The sequence below is a fragment of the Oryza brachyantha genome, chromosome 10 (assembly GCF_000231095.2).
Source record: "Oryza brachyantha chromosome 10, ObraRS2, whole genome shotgun sequence".
In the NCBI taxonomy this organism is placed as follows: Eukaryota; Viridiplantae; Streptophyta; class Magnoliopsida; order Poales; family Poaceae; genus Oryza; species Oryza brachyantha.
The window spans coordinates 15116254-15128576 of record NC_023172.2 but is presented as its reverse complement, the minus strand read 5'-3'; positions in this window follow the sequence as shown (position 1 = coordinate 15128576).

Here is a 12323-nt window from a genome sequence, read left to right as displayed (position 1 = left end):
AGCTCATTCTCAGAGTAGAAACTCTCATAGCTTAATATATGTAAGTCACTCCATCTAATTTTTTATGTTTGACACCGTTTACTTTTAGACTTACGATTGATAAGTAGGGATGGTAATGAGTTTAGATCAATGGGTTCTTTCACAAATTCACTCAACCCCAATATATTTTTATCTTAAAAATCTATAAAATTTTATTCCGCCCTATTTTAACCCAACCTTTGAATTTTGTAGTCTAAAAACTTGAGCCCATTACCACTGCAATGTTACCACCTTAGTCCCATAAAGAATTTATTTTTAGCTTTACTTATTTGTTTCAGGAAGGCTTCATTTCTTAAACAATTATTGGCTTGTCTCCCCTCCCGGGGGTCTTGCATTTATACCCACGATTGTATTTTGTCCAAGTAGAAATATGAAAAAAAAAGCATGAATACTATACGAAACGTCTTGATAGGAACGAGTAAATCTAGATCGAACTACCTATGTTTCGTTACCTGATTTTAATTTCCTTCCTCAACCATATATGATTGGGTATATGGTACTCTTGCCAAGGTAACTGCGTGTCCATGGATTATCACATATTTATAACACTAACAACGGGATAAATATACTGAGATTTCAGAAAGTAAATAATATTCTAATCTCCGTGGCTTTGTATTGATTTGTATGAGATATATGCTAAAAATAAATTGCTGTTTAGACGGAGTGAGTATGTTTTACCAATCGTTTTATCTCCATTGGACGGGCTTAATTATGTCCTAGTGTAAATGGGCTTTTGACGGGCTTCGGTGGATTGGGAAGTATCCTGCAACTTTGCTGCCCATAAATGCACAAACTGGTTTCTGACTACTCGCACAACTCATCGTTAATTTTGGTGATCATGAACACCATTGTCAATCGAATTGTCAACTTGCATATTCTATCATTGATAAAATTGGTCAACTGTACAAAATAATTGGATGTCTGAGCTAGCTCATTGCGAAGTCATAACACTTATCGATAAGCAGAAAAATTAAAAAGATATTGTCGGTTCTCCCAATCCAATCAGGCAGCAACGCCTGCTCAAAGGAGAGCTTCGACTATCCAAGTAAACGGGATGAATTATATATTATTGTTGAAAACTTAAAAGGGACCAGCTAGAACTCGTACCCAATTAGGTTAAACACGCGCAGGTGTAGAACGACGCGTGCCAATGTGTTGTACACACGTAAGGGATACATGATACGGTTTTTTTTTTCTGACTATATATAAGTTTTGATGAATATATATAGTCCCACGTATATAATTTTCTCTTGCATACATATAGTTGACGTATTGACGATGCTTCCGGCATAATACTTTTTTTTCCTAGTTGACCATTAGAGCAAAATAATAATAAAATTAAAATCCTTCATGCGCACATATAATTAATTAACGCACAAAAGTTACCGTGGCCGGCAAAAATGTGAGGAGCAGTTGAAGAAGTTTTCGCAACAAATTAAGGTCTGCAAATTTGTACCGCCGTAGAAATGCTGCATGATCAGTTTTACTGTATAAACTGTCAAAAGCGAGCTGCATCTGTATCTGGATATGCATGTGTCTCGATCGATCCAGTTCGAGTGAGCTCAACCTGTCCCCAGTTATAATCAAATTTTATATGTCCAAAAAAATGCATGCCACTACTCACTGATCCATCTCCATCAGCAACGGCGTAAGCTAAACCGCATGCACTCTCTCCATTGAGTCATCAATCAACCACCAAGAGCAGAGAGCGGGTACAGTAAGTTGTAAATATATTTTAAGAGGATAAGAAAGAAGAACAGTTATAGCACAGATTTCAAGACATATAACATGTGAGACATGATAATATATGTTTTGTAGGTAATTATTGTATGAGTTGACTATTAGATTGAGATGATTTGAATATAGTAGTTGGCTATACTATTGAACTTGCTCTAATACAACGGTTCCAGTGCAATCAATTGATTGCTAAAAAAATCAAGAAAAACTACGCAACGGACTCCTATCCTAGATTGGAGTCTTTTTACGCGGGCTCCAACGCCGCCGCTCGTCCGCATGCGTAATTTCGCTACTCCGTGTTACTTTGCTGTTGGCGCTCTCCCGCCCTCGCTCATGTGGTATTATTTAGTATAATCTGATAACAATTGGTATCATTTAGTTCATAATTTATCTTGTTTTGACGAAATTCCTTTACTAGGTCGATATGAAAAAAATAATACACAAAGAATGCAGCAGCTGTTGGCTGGGTAGCTAGATCTGCAGAGGAGGTCGATCACGTATTCGCGTCTGTGCAGGCAGAGGCCAGTTCAAATTCTTCAGACAGACACAGACACGACTCAAGATTGTTAAATCCCCGGAGCTTGTGGCGTTTGGGCCGCGTAGAAAGCCGACCGGCCGGGACGCGACGCCGCGTGCGCTCTGCCGCGTTGACTTGCGCGCGCACCCGCGCTCGCCGCGCGGCGTGAGCTGACGAGCGGGCGGGCGAGGTCGCGCCGGCCAAAACCACCAGCGTTGCATTGCGTTGCGTGAAGGCGGGCGGCGTCCTCCCTCAGATGAGATGGGATGAGAGGAGATGCACATCGGGAATCGGGATCGGGGTTCGGGGACAGTGGAGCGATTTGCAGGTCGACGCGCGTCGGCGTCGGGGAAGAAGACGAGTTCGTTCTAGCGAGCGGGTTCCGTTTCCCGGCCTCGCGTCGGTTAAGTTTTAGTGTAGTTTAGTTTTAGTTAATTTCATAACATTTTCATCCCTTGTTGGTTAATTTTTGGTGCTGTTGGCTCCTCTCGGCACACTAATTTTAATCTAAACTTTATGTTTTTTTAGTGAAATATTATTTAATTTTTTATATTTTTTAGAGAAGTATATTTTTACTTGGTCTCCATATCCAATTAAATATATAGTTTTTTAGGTGCTAATAACCACTCGGCTACATATCTTTTCGCATTGAAATAGACTTCTATATAGAAATATAATTTTTTAAAGAAGATATACTGTTTAATAGTTCAGAAAGCGTGCACATAAAAGCTGAGTAATAATTTGTAAGCCTAATCACATTGGATATGATTATTGCGACGCATTATTTGCTCAACTTGTCAAAATATGTTTCTTTTTTTAAAAGAAGTCTTCTACTCCATTGCTTATATCACTGGTTTTAAACTACATGTTAAGTTTATTTCTTACATTATAATATGCAGATTATCGATGGTAAAAATCTCGCAAAATCTGTTCCAAACGATACCTAAATCAATTGTTATATTTACCGCTAAAAATAGTGTGTTTTTTTTGCAAAATGACAATTCTGTTGATGTGTTTTAGTAACGGCCGTTATATTATCCCAAGACCATGAAAAATCAGCAAGAAGGAAAATAATAATCTCTCACTCCCATCCATCAATGATGCAGCATAATAGTCATGCTGATTACTGACTGGCCAATCTCTAATCTCTCACTTGTATTATGCACCCTAAACAATTTGCTAAATAAATAAATGGCGCCAAGAGGGAGATGAGAGAGTACTGAAGCAAACACACCACCTGATCACTTATCATGTGAGGAATAAACACCAGTATAAACAATATTCTTTGCCAGGGTCTAACTGGCTCTTGGAGATACCCAAAAGAGAAGGGGAGGAATCTTGTCGAGGATAGAGATTGCGAGCAACATAATTCATTTCTTTTTTGCTCAATAATTGTGCTTTGACCTAGAGTGATTTGTCTACTAAACAAGTACGAGTACACAGAAACGCATACATACGATGTGCCCGGACTTGAGCAGCTTCTAACCTGTTGCGTTTCATCCCCTTTAATTTTCTGAATCGCAGCCCAGTTATATTTAATTTTGCTTCCAGGTTTTGGCAAATTTATAAGCAAGAACAACCCAGCCACCGGTCAGATCAGATGGCCATGAACTACACGTAATTATCTATCTGAATGCTAAGTCTAGTCGGAATTATGAAAATGATTGTTAGATAGTGAGATCTGGATAATGGAATTGTATTTATACAAGCCAGGAATTAGGTGGTGGTGGTGGTAGCAAATTTATTGAAGTATAATTGGTTGTGGCTGCAGACTAGTAGTACCAGTTTATGGCTGAGGCAGGCTCCAATCATATTTTTAAATCTCGCTCTCATTCTCGATTACAAGACAAGTAGCAGAAAATGAAGTTAATTGTATTCTAATGGCGATCTTACGATCTCGAGTTTGGAAGAGCCATGATGAATAAACAGCAAGCTGGTACTCGACCACGTAAGTAGAATTATAAATCTTCTTGTGTTTGGCTCTCTGAATCTGCTTGGGGTGCAGGTAAACTGAAAAACATCGACGTAATTGATCTCGTAGTCGTAATTAATTTCAATCATTTTTGGAAGCTCTGAATCTTTTTTTCTCAACCTGCAGAAATGACGAACACAGAAATCTAAAACCTGTTTCAGAAATACCAACAGCTGTAAATCTGGGACAGTTATGTTTGTGGATAAATTAATGAGCAAGCAACTAGCAAGCCAGCAACTGATGAAAAGCATGCAGAGGCACTAGCACTGTTTGCCGGGCTCCTGCTCCCTAAGTAGGGTTCAATTGGAGATTACCTTCTGAATGATTAATCTGCCCCAGCTCACAAACTCAGATTCTCATTCTGTCATGCATCTACATTGAGACTGCGGCAGCACTGATACTATTTGAGAGGAGGTTGATCTTGTAAATTGTCATCACCACAAGTAGGGTTACTGATAGTTTCAGTTGTGAAATTATAGTATCATTTCTGCAAAAGTTCAGAGAAATGGGCTGCAATTTCGCTGATATTTAGCACGCCTGCGTGGGGTTTGGAGACCACTGACTGATCTCTCTGCATTAAAGCCATAAACTAGCTAACGATTGGTCCAGCTGTCCCAATTTGGCTGTCCTCAGTTGGAGGAGAATCTATAGTGCTGTTTCATCGGAATTGATCGAACTGGAATAGAGTTGAATATGGTGCATGATTCATTGTTCTGACAACTACTAATAGATAAAAGAGATTTGCTCTAGTTTAACAAAAAGTAATAAAAAGTACCTCGCGGTATTAAATCGTTTCTGATCGTTGGATCTAACGGTGTACATCCTATTCAGCTAGATCCAATGGTAAGAAGGTACCTCGAGATGTCTTTTGTTGGACCGGAGCAAATCTCTAGATAAAAGTGTTGTTTGTGTTGGAATTGGATGGATCATGAAGCTAGCCACATTGCTGAAGAAGATTATTTCGCAGTCCACTTTAGGATGAGCAGCTAAGCTTTCTTCTCTGATTGCTGATGGCGAGGTGTCACCCTCCTAGGCTCGGCTCCTATCCGTATCTGCTCTAAGCTATCATCAGTAACTGGTTTGCTCTGAAGAAAAAGGTGATTAATAAATATCAGGGATACTAATCCAAGTGCTAGATGCTAAGATTGTAAATCCTGAATATTTCTAGGTACGTTTCACCCTTTTCAGAAAAGTGCAAAAGTTTCTTGATCCATTTGTCCGAGATTGTATCATCTACTCTAAAGTATGTGCATGATTATGATCCGGCTCAACCTAATCTGCTTCTTTGTTTCTTTTCATGAATATGCAGAAGATTTCAAGGGTATTTTTATTAAGAAATATCTCAATCTGAACCTAACAATATCGTCGATTAGGTAGCTTAAGCAATGTTATTTTGGCATATCATTCGAGTTTCATTTCCAAATGTATTATTAGTTGGTTCTCGGTACGCAAATAACGTCGTCATTAGCGGATTAAGGTTAACTTAAAATTGGATTTCTAGCTGGGCATTTGGGGCTAATTGATGCCTACTCTACCTAGCAAGTAACTGCTGATCATTAGGTAAATTTGAGGTTGCCCAAGCCCCCAAGATTATAAAGCAAACAGTTGTTTAGACCATATAACATGTAAGACTAGCTGGCCAAATAACCATGAACAGTTCTGCCATATTTTTCTAGCTCAATTATTGGCCTAGTTGCATGATAACTTATCTCTCCAGTTCCAAACTTTTCTAAATCAATTTCATGCCAGGCATGAAAGCTGAAACTCTTGCACCTCGTAGTTGGGATATTCAGTCGACGCGGCAAACTTCACCGCAGATCGCTGTCAGAAAGTTTACTACTGTTCTTTCTTAATTTCCTTGAGTTCATATGCAAGTATATGTAAAACCAAACAAGCATGTCTACTCATCAACAGAACGGCCGGAGGATCCAGGCAGGCAGATAAATAGTGTGTGCGAATGATTGCACGGCGCGATGGATAATTCTCAGCAGCATGAATATATGCTGATAAACACAGAGAAAATTCTCTGTATGTTCTTGTCCATACAAGTCTCTTTCTTTATAATTGTTTTTGAGTTTCATGAATTTTTGTTTTTTCGAGCTAAACATGGACAAGGCTCAAGAGTATAAGACGTGGATCATTTTCAGTGAACATGCACAATCGTTTTGTGAAAGGACATTTAGTCTAGTGGTTACAGTACCTGAGTAACATCTTAAGGTCCTAAGTTCAAATCTTTATAGGAGTATGAAATTTAGATTAGGTATTTGAAGGGCTAAGTTCCCTATTCATCATGTCTCTTTAAACACATGATTTTCATAGGAATCACTTCAATACTTCAATTTAATTTGTTTATAATTTTACATATTATAAGAAAAACAGCTTATCAGCGATCAAAAAATAATTTATTGGTAAAATTTTATATATGTGTCCTTAGTGATTTAAAAGCAAATGGTGGAAGATAACGAATGATGGAAAACCCCAAAAATCAACTTTAAAAATTATGTTTTAAAATTCAAACTTTTGCATGTGCTTATAAACTGAAGGGTAAATGGTGGAGTGCATAGAATCCATTGTCTTTGGTTGGTCATAAACTCATAATCCAGCTGCCGCATACAGACATGCATTACCAGAAATGGTTTTGAGGATGAACTGATCATGCCTTGTGTTATGTAGCCTTTGCGATTGCAGAAAGCCGGGGCAGGAAAATAATTAAACCCCAACTTGAACGAGACAGATAATCAGACATATGCATCACATCTTATGATGCAGCAAATTTAAGTCAAGGCGATGGTGGATATATAAGCCGACCAAATTGCTGATTCAAAAAGGACAGTTAGGTCATCATCTAGCTAGCTAGGGTTAATCTGGGGCCTGTATATTCTCTTGACCACAAGTAATGTAGCCCTGTCACACTGATGACATTGCATGGAGCTTATGATACTCAGCTCGTATATTCTATCTCATTCCAAGTGCTCAACTGCTGGCCATGGATTCTTTGGCACTTGGTTTCTTGTGCTGTCTGTATTGCAGGTCATGCATGCATTCTTCTTCTTCTTCTTCTGTTGTTAGAAAATTCAGTGTGCTGACATTTCTGTGCTATGATCATACAAGGATTCGACAGTGACTGATCAATCCAGGGTTAGATTAGTAAACCCTCTTTTTTTTTCTTTTGCTGAAGAAAAACAGTGTCTTGCTTGGATGAACACTGCTACAAGAACTGTATATATGCATTGGCAAAGTTGGGTAAATTCTGATCGAGGACACCATCAAGTACCACAATTATTGTACTCTCAACAGTCAGCAACTACCCACAGTAGCCGTAACTACCTAGGCTATGACAGCAACAATTTGCACTACATTTTATTTTTGAAATATGCAATTTGCATTAATTGACCAGATGTTTAATTTGTCAGTTCTACCTTACATTTTGCCAATTGCTTAATAATGTATTACCTGTGATACAATCCAGGGGCCTGAACTCGACAATGCGAGCACCCTGAGAGAAAAAATCGAAGATGTAAACGAATTAAGAGTGGTCAAGTAAGCTGACGGATCTCAACAAATATTCCGACAAACTTTAAACTCGAAGTCGCAAACAGCCCTAGAGAACTTGAAGATGCATTTACCCTGAGAAAGAAACTCGAATCTGCGAGCACCCTGACGGATCTCGAAGAGGTGTTCAGAATTACGTACTCGAAAATGTAGCTGTGTGATTGTATATTTGTATAGGATTGTATATTTGTATAGGCACAAAAAAAAATCAGTAATATGAATGTATGACGTTTCAGAACTTAACTGAATAGTTTGTCCTTTTCAAGAATCATCGGCAGAAATCGGTCAGGCACGCAGAAATGTGAGTGGCAGCTTACTTCTTTCCTACTAAATAGATGAAAGACGTCAGGCAAAATATTTTTATGTTCTGACGATGTCTGCATTAAGTGTAATTTTCAAGTGATGGTGATCTGTCGTCAATATGTACAGTTTTGGCCTCTTTGTTCTGTCGTCAACTCCATTCCAACGAAGCAAAGATAATGAAACGGAAAGCTGATTACTACAGAGAAAAGTGATCCCTCCTGCAAACGGAACGGGAGCATCTAACTTTAAGTCAGAGGGACTTATACACATAGCTCATACATGTTGGAACCCACGTATCAGCCTAAACATCTCTATAACTTTTTAAGTCAGAGGAACCTCTTTCCCCACAAACATACCTCGATCGACTAAGCTCAAAAGTTCACTGTTCAGTAGACAGAAGAATCGTCCTACGTAGTAGGAAGCTGATTTTGTGGGGACCTGGACAGGGAGTGAACCTGTTACTGGATCTACCATATTTTCATGCATGTGATCAGTAGATCAGTAGCTAGAGTAGTTCATTATCAGCTCACTTTCAGCTGATCTCTGTCCCCAAATACTTGTATTCGGATGCTGTCATTATTTAGACTTTGAACATTCATCATTTCTTTTCATAAAAAATATTATGAATACATAAAAAGATGATATATTGTTAGAGTGCATTGAATTCTATATATAAGCATTAAACTTTCATAACATAACTAAAATTTAAAAATTATAGTGGTTAAAATTATAGGGAAGTACTAGCTGTTATGAAAATAGAGGCACAACCGAGACACATATTTAACATGAAAAATCCTTGTAGGAAAAACCACGGGCGCCAACCGGCAAAAACACTGTGAGGAGATGATTAACACAGGGGAATAACAATAAGGACTCGCCTCTTACCATAAGACCTACAATAGTATATATGAGGAAAATCAAAGAGTCCTGATAGGAAAATATCGAAAGAATTCTATTAGAAAACTAATCCTACTCCTAGTAGGAAATAATGGGGAGAAATCTATTAGGAAACTAATATGAATATAATCCTAGTCAAAATTCGGATCACATATTTAATATTAGCAACTTCGGCAACCACTCATCTGAAGTTTCTGGATAAATTTTTTTAAGATAATGAAAATGTTGATCATTAACATTAAGAGTGAAGCTAATGAAAATACACGAAAAATAATCTATATAATGTTAGACATTTTGTTACTGTTATAAACTAGTATGTCGTTGCGGCAACTCTGAACCCATATACGCATGCCATCGCAGTAAAAATTATCGCACGTGCTAGTTCATTTGCTTTGATCCCTGTAGGAGTAATTAAAGTAGTTGGTAGCTTGAGCCTTGAAATGTGGTAGCTAGCTGCTAAAGCAAGCTCAATAAGTAAGATGATCCACATACACTCTGTCATATATACTGCCTGCCTGGGTGGCCTGCACCTGATCAACAGATCGACCAGCAGCATACAAGGACATCTCCAACATGATCTACTCTCTGCTGTCTCTATTCTGACTGCTCAGCTAGGCCCCGGCCTCCAAATTGCACAGTGAAATTACAATCAATTATGCTTCCTTCTGCTACCTCCGTCCCATAATAATTTTATTTTCCGTTTTTCCATGTCCAACGTTTGATCATTCGTTTTTTTTAAAAAAATTGTACAAAAAATAAAAAAAATTAGTCACGCATAAAGTACTATTTATGTTTTATCATCTAGTAAGAATAAAAATATTAATAACAAAAAAATTAAATAGGACAAAGAGTCAAAACATTATATCAAAAAACTGAAAAATGATCTTATTTCGGAACGGAGGTAGTGTGCATGCATGAAACAATCTAAGTGGACTCTGCAAAGTATCTGAAAGACATTGTGTGGGAACCATGACAATTCAGCAAGTAGACTTGGAGCTTTCTTAATCCTTGCAAAAGGGTGAAAGATTTTATCTCGTGGAGGATCTAGATATTTTTTAGAACATGGAAAAGCACATGGATGAATGATTTTAGACATTATTGGAGACTAGAAATACAAGTCATCCTAGTACAATGATCCACTCTCGAGCCCACAGTGAGTATTTAGAATTTTGAGTATGGGTGGTCCAATTTATATTTTCTTAAACACTATAAACATAACATGCCAATATACCATACAAATATATAGGTAATTAAAAGTATATCAGGATATGTCAATAAGCGAGTTCTTTTTTCTTTCTTGTCACAAGTAGTTTTTTTTACATAGATAGCCTTTGGGCTAGGAATTTTTGGGACCATCTAGATACGTCCATCCTAACCCAGGCAGTCATCCGAGTTTGTCCTTGAATCCGCCCCTGGTATATTCTCATATAAAACATTGATTAACTAATAGTCAAAATTATAAATAGATGTGTAAATGTTCGGTTGATGCCTAGATATTTTTTTTCCTATACACAACTAATATACGATAGACTTAACCATCATTTTTACTAATCACACTTTATTTTTAATTTTATTAAAGTTAGCCGTGAACCAAACAACCAGCAGAAATGGTGAGCTGTGGTCCCTTGTAAGAGCAAGACAAGGTCGGCACACAGGAAAGAGATAAGGAGAGCCAGGTTCAGAGTCATCCACGGTTGGACGATGGAGCTGATCATACACATACCTTGAGAACAAAGTTGCAAACGTCAACGTGTGTCGCTCTTGCTAGGCGAGCTGTCCGTCAGAAATGGACATCTGAATCTGAATTTGGGTTTGTCTCTTCGCGTCAGGGAAAAAAAAAACTTCTGCGTATGCTACGCCGTGCATTGGTAGTACTAGTACCGTATATATACGCTCCTCAGCTAGAAAGATGCATGTCCAAATCGTTGTTGCCAGAAACTGATACATTTTTGTCGGATTGTTAAGGTACACCAATTGAATCTTAGAAAATATGAGCACGTATCCCAAGTCTAAACTTGAATTAATCCAGATGGACGGATTCTACCGTTACAAAGAACCTACCTAACCAACTATACGTCTGATTTAAGAGGGAAAGTGATTACATTGTTTTGACCCCATAAAGGAAAGCTGCTTATGGAGCCGTCATGTTAATGGAAGGATGTGATTATTTTTATTGAGCAAAAGTAAAACCAATAATTAAGGGCTAGAATTAGACAAAAACTCTTACCTCCTGATAAACATGGAACACCGTATAAATGTCAAATTCATCTTAATTTTATCATGGATATGATGTCTTCCAGCTTCAAATCGATCGAATGTGTTTTTTTTTACTGCGTGAGAAATGAGAATGTGGGAATTGGGATAAGATTGTGATTAACTGCACTACTGTAGTACTATATACTTACGAGGAGGATACAAATCCGAAATGGAAACTCGTGTTTCTCCTAGTTTAATACACGACAAATCAGAATCTCTTGTGTTGAATATTTTTTTCTCTTAAAGGAGGTAGTAGTATCTTTCAGATTCACACGCATCTCTTTGCTCCACAAACACTTCACCTTTTGCAAGATTCTATTGGCCGTCACAGCCTCAGAGGATGGGCACATCGATCATATCACATACTGTCCCTGCACACAAAAATGTTCCATCCAAAAACATAATTTGATGCACTGTCATGATCACTTCTTTCGTCAAATCTATAGCGCTCCCTCCGTTCAATTTTGATTTTTTGTTTGTAATATTTAACCACTTGTCTTATTAAAAAAATTAAAAATATTATTTATTTTGTTTATTATTAAAAGTAGTTTAATTATTACTTATAAATTTTTATATTTGCACTAAATTTTTAAATAAGACGAATGATTAAAAGTTATAGGTGAATAGTTAGAATCTCATATGTACTGGGACGGAGTTAGTACTAGTTTCAGACAATCTTTTAACTCTTAGGACAGCATTTGTATTACTCTTCCATCTGTTTTTATCAAAGAATTTTTAAATTTGACAAGTTTATACAAAACGTAACAACATTTACACTATCAAATCAGTTTCACTAAATTTACTGTTTGAATATGGTATTTTATGTTATATTTGTTTTGGGTTGAAAACACGACTATATTTATCTATAAATTTAATCAAACTTTTAAAAAGAAATCTGACTAGTACAAATCCAAAACATCCTGTAACACACAGCTATTCTACATGTTTTTTCCTCATGTGAATTGTGGTGGTAGTTGAAGTTGGCGTTGTATATCGTCCACTCTGGGAGTGCGAAAATTGCAAGCTCACTTTCTGACCAACCACATGTTG